This window comes from Ceratotherium simum, chromosome 26 (genome assembly GCF_057802395.1).
Source record: "Ceratotherium simum simum isolate JZ-2026a chromosome 26, ASM5780239v1, whole genome shotgun sequence".
NCBI classification, from domain to species: domain Eukaryota; kingdom Metazoa; phylum Chordata; class Mammalia; order Perissodactyla; family Rhinocerotidae; genus Ceratotherium; species Ceratotherium simum.
The window spans coordinates 21,179,936-21,185,935 of NC_141925.1; the positions used below are offsets into that span (position 1 = coordinate 21,179,936).

At 46.2% G+C, this 6,000-nt stretch overlaps 1 pseudogene; it reads left to right on the top strand.

The window, feature by feature from the left end:
• The first annotated feature begins 843 nt into the window (after nucleotides 1–843).
• Nucleotides 844–4,440, top strand: LOC101392330 (thyroid receptor-interacting protein 11 pseudogene; annotated as a pseudogene).
• The last annotated feature ends 1,560 nt before the right edge of the window (nucleotides 4,441–6,000 follow it).

The window sequence follows — 6,000 nt, forward strand, 5'->3', positions numbered from 1 at the left end:
TCGGGGAGGAGGCGAGGCTGTGGGGAGAGGACCCGGGAACTGTCTGGATGATGGAAATGGTCAGTGTCTTCATCAGGGTCGTGCTTATGCGCGGGTGTAGACATTTGTCAAAACACACTGGTTGAACTCTTCAGATGGGTGCCTGTCACTATGTTAATTTTACTGCAGACTTTTTAAAAAAATTGTTGCGTGAAAATCACCAGCTGTAGGACAATACGGACCGTGTGCTACACTTGGTGACATCAGAGCAATGGGTCTTCTCTTTACAGCGCGGACACGCGCACGGGGGAGGCCGTGTGGGGACGGCCGCCTCCAGAGCGGCTGTCATGGCGGCCGGCGCGAGGTGGCAGGAGGGGCGCTGGCACTGGGGACGTCACTGGGGCAGAGGGAGAAGGGGCCCGACCCCGCGGTGGGAAGTCATCGGGATGAGCGGAGGCCCCGGGTGACAGGGTGGGTGGGGAGGGTGACTGGAGACCCATTGGTGAGGTCCAGGGCCAGGCCCCGAGTTCCAGGCAGCCCCCACCCCACCCCCACCCCGGAGCCCCGTTGCCTCGAACCCTCGGCGTGTTTGGACTCTTCGCCTCGCGCAGGCGCTGGTGCCCGACACTTGACGGGACTGGCCGACTGGGCTGGACGCTTTGCGCCGAGCGGACCAGGTCAGCTCTGCGACCCGCGGCGATGGCCTCCTGGTTTGGTGGCCTAGGCTCTGGCTTAGGCCATTCCCTGGGGCAAGTGGGCGGCAGTGTGGCTTCCCTCACTGGACACATCTCTAACTTCACCAAAGATGTGCTGAGGAAGGGAAGGGAGAAGGCGGAAGAGTCACCGGACTCTGGGAGGACAGAGATGGAGGACAGAGATGGAGGACGTTCAGGTAATTGTAGCATCAGAGGAAAGACCGAGAACCCAAGCTTTGAGAAAAGCTGAAAGTTTACAGCAAACGTAGAGGAAAAAGACACAAAGCTTGCCTCCATGAGGGAAGAAAACAGTCATCTGATAGAAGCCCTGGAACGACTGAGAGAACAGACTGGAACTGCACCTGTGGTTGACCCTAAAACCCTGGACAGGGTGACACGACTAGAATCTGAGGTCTCTCAACTGAATTTGATAAAAGGTCATCTGGAGGAGGAAGTAAAACATTATCAAAAGATATTTGAAGAACATGACCAGAGGAAGACAGAACTCCTTCAATCTTTACAAGAACAGAAACAGGAAATGGATGAACTTAGATACCAGTATGAGCAAATGCATATAAAACACACTCAGCTCTTTTCAGCCAAAGATGAGGAAATTAAGAATTTGCAAAAGACAATAGAACAAATCAAAACCCAGTTCCCTGAAAAAAACAGCACATGCAGACAAAACATTCTGAGATTTTTCTGATACCGAAAGTTCAGAGTTTTAATATGGAAAACGGAAGTGAAAAGCATGATTTATATAAAGCTGAAACTGAAAGATTAGGAAAAGGAAGAAAAGAACAGGAATGGGAGATGAAACTTCGAACTGAAAAGACTGTCCCTTTGAAGGAGCAGATTGATCAGCCATACAAAGATGGATTGGTCAACTAACTCGGATTATCCAGCAAAAAGAGTTGGAGATACAGGGTCTTGACGCTAGAATAGCTTCAGCTCCCTACATCCAGGCTGTTGGGGACCTTCAGCAGCAATTGCAAGCCTATGCTTTGGAAAGGGAACAAATATTAGCTGTTTTCAATGAGAAGGTGAGGGAAAACAGCAACCTAAAAAGAGAGTATCACAAAATGGTGGACATACTGGTTGCCAAAGAAGCCACCTCGTGAAGCTGCAAGAGGAAAAACAAAACGGTCCACAATATTTGAAAGTAGTGGTCAAGGGGCAGCCTTGTGGCTTAGCGGTTATGTGCACACGCTCCACTATTGGCAGCCGGTTCCGATCCGGGCAGGCACCTACGCACTGCTTGTCCGGCCATGTTGAGGCGGCGTCCCACATATAGCAATCAGAAGGATGTGCAACTATGAGGTACAACTATCTACTGGGGCTTTGGGGGAAAAAAAGGAGGGGTATTAACAATAGATGTTAGCTCAGGGCTGGTCTTCCTCACAAAAAAAAAAAAAGTAGTGATCAGGATATGTCTAGAGAAACGATTCCAAACTTATCACATCATTCGAGCAAAAGACGTGGAAATCGCTGCCTTGAGTCAGAAATGTCAGACTTTATGGACAATCTTGCAGACATCTGGCACTGGCAGTGAGGTTGGAGGGGTTACTGTGAATCAGTTGGAGGAGCTTCTGCAGGAACGTGACACGTTACAGCAGCAGGTCTCCCTAATGGAGGACTGGACACAGCAGGTGATGACCGCGGTGCACAACACGCAGCGAGAGTCAGCCCAGCTCCAGAAAGAACTTCCACAGCTTCAGGCTCGGGTCTTGATGGACAGTGAAAATAAGTCTCAACTACAGATTACCTCTACTGACCTGATCCAAAATTGTAAAGAGGATGAAATCTAAGTCACACATTTGGCAAAGAAATTAGCACGAATGCAGCTCAGCCTAGAGCAGCTGTGCAATGCCAAGGACGTTCTTTTAGGTCCACTTGATGTTATTGCACCACAGCCTCCCACCACATCATCGCTCACTTCAGAGTCAGCCAACTCTCTGAAGGCAGCTAGATCTGGTGCAGTGAGTGAGTCTTCTAAAGCACTCCCAGAAGAGATAGAAGAGTTAAGGAGATCCACGGAGTGAAAAGAGGCAACCATTAGAAGCCTCCAGGAGGAGAATCAGAGACTCTCTGTGGAGATTCCTGCCACCTCCGAACTAGACAGAAAACAACACGAACAAACGGATTCCGAAATCCAGCAGCTCAAGGAGAAACAAGATGTTTTACAAAACTTACTTCAGGAAAAAGAGCTCTTAATCAATGCAAAAAGTGAGGAATTACTTTCTTTGAGTGAAAACTACACAACTGAAGTGAATGAAAATGAACTTTTGAGGCAGGCAGTAACAAATCTGAAGGAGAGAATATTACATTTTGAGGTGGATATGCGTAAAGTAAAACAGGAAAATGACAAAATACTAGAAATGTCTGGGGAAAAGGAAACAGAAAACCAAGCATTACAAGAGACAAATATGCGGCTTTCTATGATGCTGAGAGAAAAAGAATTCGAAAGAAGAAGGCTCTTGCTTTGGAGTGACTCCTGAAAGAAAAAGAGCTAGGCTGGGGAATTAAACCAGCTTTTAAATGCAGTTACATCCATGCAGGAAAAGACAGTTCTGTTTCAGCAGGAGAGAGGTGAAGTTGTCTTGGCACTGAAACAGAAACAAATGGAAAACTGTGCCCTACACAATGATGCTCACCATTTACGTGACAATGAATTACACTTACAGCAGGAGCTAGAGAGATCTCATAACCAGGCTTTAGAGTCAGAAGATTCTCATCTCCGTGAAGTGCTGGTTGCAGAAGACAGAGCGGCTCAACTAAGAAAGAGAGTCACAACACTAGAGGAAAAGCTACTTTTATCTTCCCAGGCAATGCAAAAGGCAAGCCATCAAGCCAGGGTACCGGTAGAGTCATTGCAGGAACAACTGAATGTTGTCAGGAAGCAGAAAGATGAAACTGCATTACAGCTTTCTGTCTCGCAGGAACAAGAAAAGCAGTATGCTCGAGCACTAGCCAACCTGAAGATGGCACTAGCTGAATGGATGGAAAAGGCAGACGATCTAGAAGGAAAACTGATGTCATTGCAGGGACGACTGGAGAAAGCAAATGCCGTCTTGGATCTGAAGGAGGAACAAATTGGAGAATTTAAAAAGCAAAATGAGGTCCAACAGGAAATGCTGGATGAGGTGCAAAAGAAATGGATGAACTTAGTAAGTAGCATGGAAGGAAAAGTAGACAAAGTCCTAGTGAGAAAGCTCTTCCTGGACTATTTTCAAACACCAAAACATGACGGTCAGGAAGTGTTATGATTAATGGGAAGCACTCTGGGTATGAAAAGGGAAGAAATGGAGAAGTTGTTGCATGAAGAGGAAGGCAGTGTTGCCAGATGGATGACTGGATGGCTTGGATAAGTGTCCCCAACACACCTCTGACACCAAATCAGCAATCTGAGCTCAGTGGTTCTTTTTCAGAACTTGTCATTAAATTTCTAGAAACTGAGTGTCATGTAGCTTTTCCACCACAAAAGCTCTCTGCTCAGGATAGGAAGCGTCTAGATGCACCCGGAAAGAAGAAACTGGCTAAAAATGTACCAGCACATCTTAAAACTACCCTCAGATCCACACCCAGAAAATCAGATGTGAATGCCTGCTCCACAGCTGTGTCTCTTATTGACCCACCCGGCCCTGGGACTGGGGGGTCTGGGCATCTTCTTTTAAACGCCGTTACTGATGTTGTGCCCACATGTACACCTTTGCTCCTATCGCCTACCAAGAGTGCTGCAGTTGCCCTGAAAGACTTTTCAAAGTGATAGAGGATCCCGTAGCAGGAGACAAGACGGCGCTTTAGAGAGACCAGGTCACTTTGTGTGTGACCTTCTCACAAAGTGGCCTTCTGGGAAAAGTCATAGATTTGTTTGCAGTTTTACTTTAAGTTTAATATAAATATTGTTCATGCTTAAGAAAAAAAGTGTCTTTTGAGGTATTCACCCAACTGGAACGAGAGGTTACTTCTTGGGAGAGTGGGCCTTGTTGGGACTGGAGGCTGTGGTCAAAGGACACTTCCAATCCTGTTTCTAGCACTTTCACTTTTTACAAGGAACAGATGTTTTTTTAGGTGAACCTTAGCTAATTAGATCAGTAACTTGTGTTAATGCTCAAAAATTATAATATACACGAGTGCCCGCTCCTTGTATAAGAAGAAAGGTGAACAGTGCAAAAGGGCAAGATGCATAAAAATTTAAAAAGGAAAGATCAGTTTTCCTGGCTCAGTCCTACTCCTCTTTTGTTGCCTAGGAAACCACTCTATTGGGAACCCGGATTCTCTCAGGCCTTTTAGACATATATGTATGTTTGTATATATGGGAGGATATTACTCCCTGACTTACTTATTTAAAAAATGTCACTACCCCTTAGAGATCTTTCCAAACGTGAATGAATTCCATCTTATTCCTTTTAAAAACAGCAGTTTCTTGTCTGGATGTATGCTAATTTATCGAACTAGCGCCTGGTGATCGCCACTGAAGCAGTTTCTACCCCAAATCCTATCAAAGATCCATGGTCAACTCTCTTGCCCATTTCTTTAAGAGCCACTCCAAGTCTTCGTCCCTTTCCACAAGCATGATCGTCCTTATACCCTCTTGAAGAGATCAGAGGCCAGCTAGTCAAGAACTCTCCATTTCCCGCACCCCTTCCTAGATTCCATCATCCCTCTATTTCTCTCCATCCATCTCTACTCTTTCCCTTTTGTTCTACAGGAAACAGGACCCAGCTTTGCATTTCCAAGGGAATTGCTCCATTGTACCCTGGAAAATTATCTATTCAGACTTCTTCAAAGACCTCAGTCTGTTAATTTTCCATCTGCTTTCTCTTCAGCCTGTCTCTTTCCCTAAGCAGAGGAGCTCACCCGCGTCTCTCCCAGCATCTACACCTCTCCTTTCTGCTCTTCCAGCGACCACCTCATCTCTCTATGTTTCACGGCTAAGCTTCTGCAAAAATTCTCTACTCCTTGTCATCATCTCATCTCTCACTGACTTCTTTGTGTCTCAGTAATATCCTAGGAAGTTTCAAATGCACATTATTTAGTCCTTTATTTACCTAAACTCTCTGTGGTGTCTGATGAATGCTAGCTACCCCCATTGTCAGTCTTTAAACATTGTCTCTACTCTCTTTCTTTTTGAGATGCCACTCTCCCCCGGTGCCTTTCCTAACCTCAGACCCTTCTTTCTCAGTCTCCTTTGTGGCTTCTTCTCTAAGGCATCGTCTTCAGGAAACAGGATCTTCTCACTGTCCCTGTGGTCTCAGGGAAGCTCATCCACTCCCATGATTGGACTCTCACCTGGATGCTAATGTCTTCTGAATGGCTATGTCTA